Source organism: Dromaius novaehollandiae, chromosome 6 (assembly GCF_036370855.1).
Source record: "Dromaius novaehollandiae isolate bDroNov1 chromosome 6, bDroNov1.hap1, whole genome shotgun sequence".
Classification (NCBI taxonomy): Eukaryota; Metazoa; Chordata; class Aves; order Casuariiformes; family Dromaiidae; genus Dromaius; species Dromaius novaehollandiae.
Genome location: NC_088103.1, coordinates 38,096,904 through 38,110,836, shown reverse-complemented (window position 1 = coordinate 38,110,836; position 13,933 = coordinate 38,096,904). Strand labels below are relative to the sequence as shown.

Genomic DNA, 13,933 nt, shown 5'->3' with positions numbered 1-13,933 from the left:
GAGGTCAATATTAGATCTCAAGGGTCAGGAAATCTGGATACTGACTTTTATTTCCTGTCCATATATAAATATTACATAGGCAAAATGGGCACATTTAATCTTTGGAGATAAGAAACCACTGTATTTGAGAAGATAGGAAAAAACAAAGACATACGAAATTAAGAGCAGAGCCTGCTAAGATGATTTTGGAATACTGTTCAAACCTTCTAAACCTTACATTAATCTAGGAGTACTGAAATACATCTTCAGTTCTGAGCTTAAAGTTTCTGAAGCTCTCAGTGGCTATTGCTAGATTTGATGTTATTTCCCAGCATCAAAAATGAGTCCGTTCTAGAGGTTAACTAATATCAATAGGAGATCAACATATATTACCAAGTTAAAATAAAGCTCAGAATAAATGAAGTAGCCAAATACTGTTGTGGTCTTTTTTATTTTCCTTATTTCTTATCTTTTCCAACATGATCTCCAGCAAAATCAAGAGAAATACTCCTACTGCCTTCAATGGACTCTGAATCAGGTCCTTAAAAATCACCGCCTGTTTTCTTCCGATTTATATTTTGTTACTCAAGTGTTCTCAAACATCTAAAGAAAAACCAGAAGCTAGCCATTTGTCTCCTGATAATTTATACAAATATTAATAAAGCTCTTAGAAAAATGGTTGGAAAGGAAATAAATTGCTGGAAATGCCAAACCCATACAGATATTTTTGCAGACAGATACTCCATTATAATAAATGGCTAGTAATGTAACATCTCAAAATATGGAAGCTACATATTAGATTTTTAAAGAATATTTGTGTGAAGATAAACTTATGGCACAAACAAGGCACAGTGTGCACATTACTGGCAAACATTTAAAGTGGCTAACAGAGTTATTATAGAACTAAATATTCAGGACATTTGCAGAACTTCACACCTAGAGAACATTTTCTGATCATCGTTCTGCAAAGCAGAAGATGTTATTTCCATTTTATACATGAATAAACTGTAACAGAAAGACTGATTTTCCCCAAATAGAACTAGAACTATTAATACCAGGATTCCAGGCCTGTGTTGAACTCATAAGTGAAAACATGGGTCATCTGGTTTTTTGGCAACATTATCTTTGTTTCCTTGAAGTACAGTATTTGAACAAGCAAAGATTCAAGACTGCAACACAATGGGAGTACATAAAATTATTTCCAGTGCTTTCTAATTTTGCTTAAAATTTCACAAATTTCCAAGGCAAATATTCAATAAAACCAATGTTTGTTTGCTACCAAAACACGTCTAAGTGTATGTGCATATACAATGGCACAAGTGTGTTAGGCAACATATTGCAGGTGATTAAAAAAACAAAAAGGAATATGATGATCTGCTGTTTGTTATGGATGGCCCAAGTTTTATGACTCAGAAATACACACGATTATACATTTAACTATCTATGTAACTAAAAGAGAAAATTAAATAAAGTAGCAAGCATTGTTCTTTAAATATATAGAGAAATGCACATTTGATTTAAACTAGAAGCAGAAAACCTTCATTTAAGTAACTGCATTTAATCTTGTTTTAAATTGCTAGTTTAAAATTATTTTCCTAATGAAAGACTCCTTCTGTTTGATTTGCATAGCTATTGAAACATGGAGATTTCCACCAAAGGAAAATCTTTCAAACCAAATTTTATCCTTTTGGGGCATTCAGAAAGATATGCCATACCTCCTTGTATTTCTTTAATATCTGTGTAGATTATGGAATATTATGCTCATTTCTTAGGTGATTATTAAAAGGTTTTTTTTGAATTTGAAGCAACTTTCTTGGTATAAGGAGGTCAAAAAAATTATTCTATTCTTCTTTATTAGCATTTAAAACTAATGAATTTATTCCACAAAAAGTATTGACTACAGACATGTCATTTCTATACCTGTGGGCCAGATTTTTACAAGTGTTTAGAAGTGTTTCCTCCAAAAATGGAGTTACGTGCCTGCAATTACTTCAAAAAATGGTAAAGTTGGTCTATAGCCAAGTACCATTTTCTTCCACCTGATTTAGGTACCTTATCTGCTTAGTTCATTCAGAAAAAGCCAATACATCCTAAATGTAGCCCCGTAACTTATTAAAACCGATTCTTAATCCTACTAGATAAATTTCATCCTATATCCTACTTTTAGAGGATAAAGGACTTAAAAGGATAGAACAGACTTGCTCGTTTTAGAACACTAAATCTAGCTCTTAATTCACTACGAAACAGTCCAAGCAAATAACATTTTTTTATTCATCTGCTGGGTAAGCTTAAATCTAAAATAATTAAGACAATAACCTTTCTGCACAATAAACTGGACCAAGAAAAATTAGGGAAAGCATTAAAATCAACATTTACTTTATTATAAATTCTGATGGTAAATACTTATCTAGGAAATGGTAGTGTGACATATTTATAAAGCTGGTACTGTTGCTAGAATTTAAAGATATTTTATTAAATATATGATAAAGATCCTCTATTTAACACACTGACATTTGAGAAAGACTTAAACTCAGCATTTATAACTCATTTAAGAAAATATCACACTTTCTAGTCCAACTGGGTTTAAATTGATTTTCACCTTAAAATTAAAGGCAGTTAATTTTAAAAAATAAAAATAAAAATTAATTTTCATATGTTATTAAACTTTCATTTCTACCACTTCTCTACTTGATATTACTTTCACTACAGAAAAATACAGCAGTCCTTGTTACTGAAAGAGCAAAAGCAATTACATACAAACTAACTATAATCAGTCATTCAGACAAAATTTCTCAGGATGGTATTCTGGCCAATTACTGTAGCAGTTAAGGCCAAGATATTCAACACATGGAAATGTTACAACATTCAGTTATAAAAATCAGATTAACAGTTGCAAGACATGATTAAAACAAAGAATTATTACATGTATGTGAATAATGAAAACAGCGAAGACTGAAATATTCTCATCATCTAGTCATTGTGCATATTTGAAGTATTTGTTTGTCTACATCCCACAGCAGAGCTAAACAGGAACCATATCCAAAACTACAGGAACATTCTCTAAAATCTTCATATTTACAGAGTCACAGCGGCCATACAATATGGAAAAGCTCATCGTAGCAGAGACCAGGCAAGTAGATGCCACAGACCACCTTTGCACCAGTTTTTCCTTTGCAAGATACAAGAGGCAAACTGTGTGCTTTATTTCACAAAAATGCAAACCACAACAGGTAGCTTACTCATGAGACCTATATTCAGACCTATGATTGCACTGAGCTTGACCTCAGCAGTGTCATGGAAACACACTGCAATCTTGCAATCCTTTTTCCTAAGGTACTGGGGAAAAAAGACGTCTTTTCCCCAGGATGCATGTGCATGCACCCACCCACTTGCAGTTCAATATGGGGAACGCTTGCATTCTGCCAAGGACTGCGGCTGGGCATGTTTACAATCACGACTGTTTATTGCAGTTGGGGTAATCGGGCAAGGGGGATAAGATTTCCTATAAAAATTTATCTCTACATTTTTCTGAGCTAGTATAGCAACACAAGTTAAATATTAAGAAAGGGCAGAAAAACAACCACAACATGATAGACAGCTGATGCTGGAAATTAAGAGTGATGGAAGAATCAGCAACAGATGGAAATGGAAGAAAAGAACACAAATCACAGAAACAATAGGACCCTGCACTAAACTAGATGAATTTGTATGAAGAAAACAAGAAGTCACTGTTAAGCCAACAAAAGATGTAGAGAAAGAGAAAAGGACAGATGTGCCTATGACAGTAGCATATGACAGACTGAATAAAATGAAATGGTAAAATTGTGGAGTTTTCAAAGCTGCAGATAACCTGCACTCTGTGGATCGACAGTTCCTTAGCCTACCTGGTAGCAAATAACTAGCCAGCAGCGCCCCAAAACAAGGCTATAACAACTCAAAGAAAATTATGTGTGCTAGTTCAGAAAGAAGAGCAGTACTGTGGATCAGCAGTTGAGTTCACTCTGACATGAAATCAAGCTAAACAGTAAAGGGCTTCCAATATTGGACTCCTGACCCCTTCTATAAAAATGGCATTAATTTCAATTTTGCAATGTGTACAGTTCATTTACTTAGTAATCAAGTAAAAATCACATTATGGGCCACTAGGCCTAGAAGAGGCTCACTGTTTAAAAGTGAAACAGTACAATCAAGACCCAATTGAAAAACAGCAAAGTTTCAGTTTAAAAATAGACTTGGATGGCAAGTATTACTTGCAGCAAGCAGAGGTTATATCCTCAGCTGACACACAGCTAAATAACTGTGACTGAAGTAAGCTTCAATACAGTTCAGTTTTTAGCAAACTTGCATGTTTGCACAGTGAACATTTCAATAAGTTTTCCAGACTTTATATATCAGTAATTATAAAGAAAATATATTTTGTCACCAGGGTAGTAAATTCAGTAGCATAAAATACTACAACATGATTTAAACTAGCTGAAGAACTAAAATCTAGATAAGCCGCTCTTCTATCATTCTATACTGCGTCGAGGATGCAGGTTTTTCAAGCACCAGTTTCTACGTCCAGCCTCAGGACAGAGGTTTGGGGTTGGGTTTTTTTCCCTCTCCAAAACCAGGTATCTGTGTGGCCAGAACTGGAATTCTCAGTCCTATGTTGTAAAAGGCCAAAGTACTGCACTTGAAAGATGATCTACCGTGAGAATTTCCTTGATACTGACTTCACCTAGAAAAAAGCATGTTCAATACAAATAATTTTTTAATGTTAAACTTCGCTCTTCTGCGCACAAAGAGGAAAACACTGTTAGCCTGACAGGAAGTAGAGGTAGAAGGCTTCAAAAAGAAATTAAAAAAAAAAAGTTTTTTTTCCCCCTCAAATCTAAGCTCATCAACTTTTCTACTGGATATAAGTTGCATACAAAGAGTCTCAGCCCAGCAAGATCTCATGCTGTGCAAACTCAGCAGTGCCCATGTAATGAAAAATTTGTTACGAACTATCAAAAGTCATGCTGCTTATTTAAGCACCCAAAACAGGAATGCACTGAAGGCATCTTTTGATGAAATATACAGTTTATAAATTCTGTGGACAATGAAATCATCAAGGGAGGCCATTAAATTAGCAGAGCATTAATATATTTAAAGGTCAAAAGGTGGACTTGTAATTCTATTCAGCTGTGCTCTTTTAAAGGTGGTAACAGACTGACCATCATTGCCCAGCCAGTATCACTCCAAGTCAGGTGACTTTACTTGGTGAAAGTTCAAAAGAACCATGTGTGGTATAGGACAGGGGGAAGAGAAGAAATTATGGCTAAAAGGGAAAGTCTCTAGGGACAATATAACAGGATTTGAATTCTATTCATTAAAGACTAACCAGTAGCTTCCAACTATCTGAAACTTTGGACAAGGTCTCTACAATTCAGTTCTCAGGCAGAATGTGAAACCTGGCCAAGAGAGCTTCCCAGGCCACCGCAAGCTGAACATCGCCCTGCTATAGGCAGGGCTTTACATTCTTTGTCCTTCTATCCCAGTAAGTTATCTGGATTTTAAAGACAACTTGAGTATGTTAGATAAAATTCTGACGTCTCACAGTGACAAACAAGCACAGTGGCTGACAGCGTTGTGCGAATGAAGAAAAAAATACATGTTTGGAGGAAAGACAAATTAATGACTTTTTCCATTATCCCCTTGCCAAACTAAGGTAGCTTGGAGAGTATACTCGGATTTTCAGAAACAAAAGCTAGTATTCATTTATCTTTATATTTTCTCCTTCTTTCTTTTGTTTGCCTTACCTGCTTAGAACCAAAGTAAGAGCCTTCACTTCCTAGAGAAGTGGGAATCAGCCTAATGGGGTCCCATTCCAAACTTAGATTTTGCAAAAAACTACCCTAAACACATTCAAGGAAGGCCAAAGCTAAAAGGGAAATGAGCACATGAAAACCGTCAGCTTGAGGATAAATAATACTACTTCCACTTTAAGTGAGTACTAAGTATTTTAGAACCAGATAGCAATCTTTAAAATGTTATGGGGAAAGTTCCTCGAGGCTAAATTATTTTAAGAATGAAAGAAGCAGGTAATGCAGTTTCACACAAAAGAAAAAAAATCAAATTGCTCAGCGAGAAACTTTGATATTCTTATTAAGACAAGTCCTTACAAGCTTTGGTGTGGACTAAACTACGAGTACCAGCGTCAAGAATATCAATATCAATGAATACCAATAAACACCATATCATGCTAGTAAATAAATTAGAGAAAAGGGGTCAGCACCAAAAAAGGTGATGCTGAAATACCGTTTTCAGTGATTCAGTAGGGGATTCTGCTTCCCATAGAACAGTCCACATAGTACAGATTGTCCAATACAGTGTTTTTAAAATAACGTTTTAAAGGTATTCTCTTAGTTCAGTTGGTTATAATTCAGATATTAATATTATTCATGAGTATTCTATGACAAGTGCCAGGTATTTGTGAAAATATATACAGATTTCAGCCTGTATGATCATTTGTCTGGAATTTATATGGGAAGTATTTAAGTACAAAGTTTCTGATATCTGAAACAAAATGTTTCCTTCATTCTATCAAGGAATAGAAATGATACCACAACACCAATGAGCTATGTAACTATACCAAAATCTGAAACCTATGCTTCCATTACATATGAGAAACTTTATTGAATAATGTATCTTTATGAATATATCTGAATGCTTTGCTTATCCAAAAATCAATCTTAAACAAACTGGATCCCAGCTCCTAGCAAGATTGAGCTGGACTTGTCCTGCGATAGGTGACAATAATGAGTTCCTGAACAGCGGTGAACATTAAACTCCAACTTCTCCCAGAGCAGGGGACATTGTGGCCAAATTTGGATCTCTGTCTTTCCTACTAGCAGATCTGTACTACCAAACAGACATGATGTTCCTTTTTGGCTGCTTTAATGGTGTAATCCCAAACCTACTGAGGTGAAAGCAAAAATAAGCATTTATTTTATTGGTATTTAAATCAGTTGAAGGGTGCTGAGCACCCAAGGATAAGTGATCTTACAATATTGCATACAGTGTGAGAAACTACAAAATAAGTTATTTTTTCTTCTTGTCTTTTCAAAAGTGTAGAGGAACAAGTTCTTTTTATTTTTCCTCTAAAGCTTTTAAAGCATTTTTTTCACTATTCTGGAGCAGTTAGAGTGCAGTACTTTACTAACAGAAATTCAGTGTTTCCTTACTGTATGGTACCACTGTTCTCACATGCATCATTTTTATGTGGCTAAGAAAAAAATATCACAAAATCTGAGGAACAGTAGCATCAGTGAACTCCTACTACAGAATCTTGAAGCAAAAACAAAAAAAATCCTGCTTCATACTTTTCCAGTTCTGTAGAATGAAATATGTTTTAAGAGTTTGAACCCACTACTGTGTGCTCACCATTTCCACAGGTGAAGGCCCTGCCAAGGTCAGAGTCCCATTTGACGCACAAAGTGGAGCTAAAATCTTGGCCCACTGATACATTCTGAAATGAATCCAGTGTTTTATCTACCATTTATTTCTACCTCAAAATGTTTGACAGTCAGGAACAGTAAGCACTTCACACATTTTCACATATATGAGCATACTCAAGCAACCTATACCTCAGAAAAATCTGAAATTACTGATACTTAAAAAATTCACTTAAAAATTTCAGATATCTTGCATTTGAGACAACACACACAAAAGCAGAAGGAAGAGGCTGTGAAAACTCCTCGACAAGGCAGATCACTGGATAAGCATTTCATGCCCACAAACATGCAAGGCCTATGCTGTTGCTGAATCAAAACCTTTAACAGAGAAGGCAGAGATGGAGCCACAATTCGAATAAATATGTTATGTGGATATATGTACATGTAGATGTGCATGTGGATAAAGACAGAGTATAAGAGAGAAAGCTGGAGATAGAATTAGGAAGGTCAGATCACGGTGTGCTGGAGAAGGGAGGGAAGAAGGATGCGAGTGCGAGAAGAGAGGAGGTGGCAGCAAAGAAAGCCAGAGGGAGCAGGTAGGCGATCAGACAACCAACTGACCGGCACACAGTGCTCAAAGTGATGTTGCAAAAAGCAGGTTGCTGGCATCAACAACTGCACTGTAAAACACTAAGGAATGCAAACAGAGGAGTAGTTTGGTCCTATCCTCTTGATGCTGCTTCTGACTGTTTGTTATAAGGCAGTAGCGCTACCCTGACATGTGCATCTGTTTCCCTCCAACGATGACCATGCAGCTGGGATGCTCCTGAGGCCTGACATCCTCAGAAAGAAAAGTATCTCCATATTTCTTCCTCCTCCCCACTTTAAAGCCTGGACTCAGAAGGAGGGCAGAGGGCTTAGAGATGTAGGAATGCAATATGCCACTTCAAAATGAATTTCTGAAACAATAAACAGATTTTAATAGAAATCAGCCAGCAAAGAAAAAAATTATATAAGAAACATGAAATACCGTCCCTAGTAGAAGAAACAGAGATCATGAAAAAGCTCTCTGATGGTGACTGGAAACTGCATAAAAACTCATTTCACTGTAGAAACTTTGGATTAAGATTTCAGTAGAAAGATGTTCTGGCATATCAAAGAAACACCTGAGAAGATGATATTGGTATATGCTCCAGAATTCAGAAGCCCTCTCTCTCTCTCTCTCTTGCTCTCTAATGAAAGGTTTTACATACAGTATTCACATATACATGTATGAATAATTCATTAGACATGAAATAAGTGGATATTAAGTGTAAATATCTGGGACAGGAATAGACTTTTTTGTTGTTTAAAGCAAGGGCCACTGGAAGCAAGGTCCTGATTTTCATAACTTGGCTTCCATTTCCACACTGTTAGTTATTTGGGGCTCAAATGGAATTACAATATGCATTCACCTGGACACAGAACAGGGATGTGAAGGTCTGAGTGATATTAACTAGCACAAACAAATTACTACGTATACAGAATTATGACATAAAAGAAGCAGCAGCATTTATGCTTGTCTAATATAGCCCTGTATGCATAAATATCACAGTTTGTTTTTGTTAAATTTACATTGGATGTTAGATCCATTTAAAATTTTTCTAAGCTGAGCAAGCAAAGTTTTTAGTTTGATCGTAGTAATGCTTACTACACTGTCTACCTGCAATGGAATCAGTTTAGTGGTATTTAGTGGTTTAGTATTAAAATATTCATTTTAATTTTTATGGTTTCACATGTCTTATGTCAACTCTGGTGTGCATCTCATTTATGCCACATGAACAGCAAAACAACCCATAAAATCTGGCAGGAGAAGGTCCTTCAGGGCAGGGGATTGGGGTTGTTCCGTCAGTAAAAGTAGTTGGCAATCCAAATCTTTCAAATGTTACTGTGGACAATGCGCTAGTACTTCAAATTCTATTAGTCACAGCTGGCAAGACACCTACCGGAGTTGTTTTAAAATAGTTCCTTATGCATTCTGAAGTCACTGAATCTGTAATGCCTTCAGGAGCTCTCTATAAAGCCTTTTTAACACACTTTCACTGATCCTTTTACTGTACTTCACTCAATTCTGCATCCAGATAAGACAATAACTACTATTAAGCTAGAGAAGCAAAACACACGTTTGTCTAATGAGGTTCCCATTTGCTTTCCAACTAGAAGGGTGCCAATACTTTGGGGAGGGTCTGACCATCTGCCTGCCAGCTAGGCTACCACTACATTACATGATATATTTATGGTTCAGTCCAAAAAGGGAATTCTGGCTGTAGCTCATTACGACAGGTGAAAGCCAGTGAAATTTGCTTGGATCCCGTAGTGCTAAGAATTATTCATGTTACAGAAGGGTGAGAAATATGCTGTTCTGTCTCTTGTTCAAAGATGTTTCACCTTAACTGTTCCAGAATTATATATACCTGGAATTTCCAAATAGTAAGGAGGATTGGAAAAACATTTTAAGTAATCTAAAGTCTAGATTCAGAAGGACTTTCTGTAAATAGGACAGTTTTTCTTCCTTTGATTTTTTTTTTTTACATCACCACAATTTATGTTAGTAAAGAGATATAAAAACAGAAGCCAAGCCAAAATGTTAAATTTCAGTGCAAAGAATAAATCTCTTCCCCACAAGCTAAAAACTCTTCTACTAGGCCAGATATCTAAGAATTCAGAACCACAGCATGATATCCAATAATCATCCTTCACAAGGGCAAGCTCAAGACTTGCCCTCAAATTACATCTACTGAAATCTATAGAAATATCTATGGCTCATGAAAAAAAAAATTAAGTACTTCATAAATACCTGTAATGCTGTTTCGCCATGAGAGCCTGGACAACATGCAAAGGCTGCATCTCCCTCGTGCGTTGTCACAAAACATAGTGAAGTCTATATATAAATGCTAGCCTTTTTTTTTCCCTAGAAGGTATCTGGAAGTTGAGAAGAACTTACAAAAAGCATTTCAACTGCAGATTGCAAACAGCCCCTACAAGAAGGCTTTTCTCTATTTCTCCTTGACATAATATTTTATATTTGTGTGCCAAATTTATTTCTGACTATGAATTAAATGAAGCATTTTGACCTATTCCTCATTCAGAATTCTCCTGTCTGTAGCAAAGATATGTAAGACTCGAGAGAGAGAGTTACTACACCACATTGTTGGGAAAATAAGGAAGTTCTGGAATTCAATTTGATGCTGTTAAAAATCTGAGCTCAGGGAATGAAATTATGAAATCTCCCCCTCCAAACTGGGAAAAAAATTGTGATTAATTATCCAGATTAATTCAGGAGACATTACTCTAAACTGAAACCAGTGATTTTCATGCATTTTAAAATCTGTCTCATATTCTGAGGCTATACAGTCAGAGTAAATGATCTGAAATTAAAAATACTGTGCTCTAACCCCAGCAGACACAACATGAACTTGGGAAGTCAGTTAACACTTGATATTCCATCATCCATAAATTAAATCATAATATTGTGCTCGTGACTCTCATAGTTCAGAGATGCTGTGAGGTCTATGGAACACAAAGAAATATGTAAAGAAGCCATCACTCAGAAATCACAGTTAACAAATGAAAACATTATCTATAGAACCATACAGCCAAACTGCGATAATCCAGGTACTATTTCATGGTAACTGCTGTGAAATGATGACTTTAGATTGGTCATTTTAGACCTTAATGTCATAAGTAATGAGTGGTGTTGGAAACGCTTACTGACCAGGCTGTAAACTTGGTTGTCTATTCCTTACCAAAGAAACTGATGATAACAGAAAAATAGAAAAAAAACCCAAAACCAACAAAAGAAGTATTCTTTAAAGCAGCATTTTGATTAAAAGCAAGTAGATAAGTGAACTTGGAAGTGTTATCAGCCATTATTAAGACTTGTCCTAGTTGGCAGAAATACAACTGAGACACTCAAGATTCATTCACAGACGCAGTGTTTTCCCTTCAGTGGTGATATGTCCTGAAAGCTGCCCCTCATCCGCATTTGTGCAGTACAGCTCAGGCAATTAAAATGCAAGTACTGTGATGAACTTACTGTGCTACCAAATCAGCTACTCAAATGCCTGTTAAGTTTGGAACATACCCCTGTGAATATAGGAGGATGTTCTTCTCTTTACAGCAGATCCAGATAGGCTTTGACTATTATGGAGCTGGCTGCAGATACTGAAAGCTTCACTTAGTCATTCAGGAGGTCTCTGCATAGGTATGAGAATCCTCAACATCAACAAATGATAACCAACAAACTGTGAAAGCCTAACAGTCAGTGTTGAATTGTGTCTTAGAGATGGTGACGTGAGTGGCATCCTGTTCAGGCTCCACTGAAGCCCATGCATCAGTGGCACCACTGAAAGAAGGAAGTCAGACCTTCCAATAGATCTCAGCTTGTATGAACAACTGTACATAAAATGAAAGAGCTTATCAATTTAGAGATGCAAACAGGAAAAAAGCTTCCAATTTATCATGGTAAGTTTCAGGAATGGTAATGTGAAATTGCATTAAATTAGTTATGTGATGTCACATTAATCCTTAGATGATCACAGGGACAGGTTAAAATAGTATATGTATTTTTGCTGATTAAGGTAATAAGAAAGCCCCAGATCTGACTTATTGCAGAGATGAAAATCATTACAATAAGCAACATACACATCCATAATTATGAAAAGACATCATATAAAAACAGTAGAATAGATACTTAAGGGTTGTCACCTGCACCTCATTTTTATGCAAAAAAAGTAATAACCAAGGCCAGACTCGGTCTAAGAAGAATGATGAATCAAAACTCCAAAATGAAAAATTTCATTTTAATATAGGATCTCAGCACAGAATGATTATACAGTAACTCCAGATGTGGTAAAAGTAAATTCTTCCATTGCACTAAACTAATCTAATTTCAGTCATGCCGTGAATTATCATGATCCATGGCAGGAACTAAATATAATTAATCTGTTCCCGTAAAAATCTTCTGCAAAAATCTATATTGCAATGGTACTAATATTTCCAAAACCATGATCTTCAAATTATATAATACTATTTTATATTACTACATTACTAATCTCCACAGAGTTTAGGAAAACAAGAGCAATATATATCACTGCCTGTGATGAAAAGTAGACAGATATGTAGATGGGGTGAATTAGTTTAACTCCATGGAAGTCAATGCAGCTACACCTGTTTTTGATACGAAAAGGTATGCTTTCCCTGTAAGTATGCATTTGTACTTCAACCATATTTCTCAGAGATCACCATGGAGATGTGCAGACATGTAATGGAAGTTAACATGATCACCATCTCTGTAAAAACAAATTCTAAAGGGAGTAAAAAGGGAATAAGATACCTCTTCCCCAAAATGACCAGGCTTAATTTTTATATACTGTTACTCTGTGAAGGATCTAGACTCAATTGAAGCAGATCAGAAATCATATTGGATCTGATCAAGATAGTCCTTCAAAAAAAAAAAAAAAATAGTTATGACCGTTGATGGAGCAGATCTGAAAATCTGCAGGAAAGCAAACTTCATTGCTATCATGTCCAATTCCACTAATCCATCATCCTCTAGAACAAGAGAATTAATTCTCCTCCTTCTCCCCTCCAAAATCTGTACTGTATGTTCCATACTTCCATTCATTACTGTTCGCAGCACTAAAGCCAGAATAATTAAAATGCAGGCACTTTAGTAATCCATCCATTTAGCATAGACATATTTAACTCTACCAGGGTTCAACTTAATTTACCTCTTAAATGAGACTTGAATTCTAAAAGGATATTGGAATATATCAATTAATTGGGACTCTCTGCCAGAAAATTACTTCACTGATAAAACATACATTTTCTGAAACTTTCTGTAACTTTGTGTAAGCTTATTTAAGGGGATTAGACTTTGGAGGCTTAACTATTGCTAGTTTAAAAAAAATTACAAATTGCTAAAACTTAGTAAAAACATTTTGAAAATACCAATTGGGTTGCAGTCAATAATAAAAATTAATTCAATAACTGAGCCTGAATTTAGCCTTCCCCCTTAATTTGATTCCACTCTGTGTTTGGGGATATAGTTTGTTTATTTCTTTCATTGCACAGAAACAGCTACATAATCAGTCACTGAGCTGATTTCAAGAAAGTTAAGCTTATAATCTTGTTATATATTATCTGTAGCTAATATCTTATAAACTTATTAAAATGATAATTTTTACATATATGAATAAAAGTAAAAGACAAAAACAACTGGAGTCTGCAGTGTGTGCTAGCAATCATTGCGGGTGGGTAAACTGACAACATGTAACTGCATATTAAGACAAATGTAGAATTTAGACAAAGTATTCCATCTCTTTTCAGATGTATACTTTTAAACCTCAGGAACTGTTTTCAGTAGATGTCATGCCTTTTAACTTGAAAAAAGATAAGCGCAAATAAGCTCCCAATTGTCTCCCCAATATGTAAACCACATCTCGGGCTGCTGTCTCTGTTTTGCCTTTGAAGTTTCCCTGAAATGTCATGTGTTG

The 13,933-nt window shown here is 35.6% G+C and overlaps 1 protein-coding gene across 5 annotated transcripts in view; it reads right to left on the bottom strand.

Moving 5' to 3' along the window:
* VTI1A (vesicle transport through interaction with t-SNAREs 1A) overlaps window positions 1–13,933 on the bottom strand; it is a 283,570-nt gene that overhangs the window by 198,113 nt on the left and 71,524 nt on the right. The window lies entirely within an intron of this gene.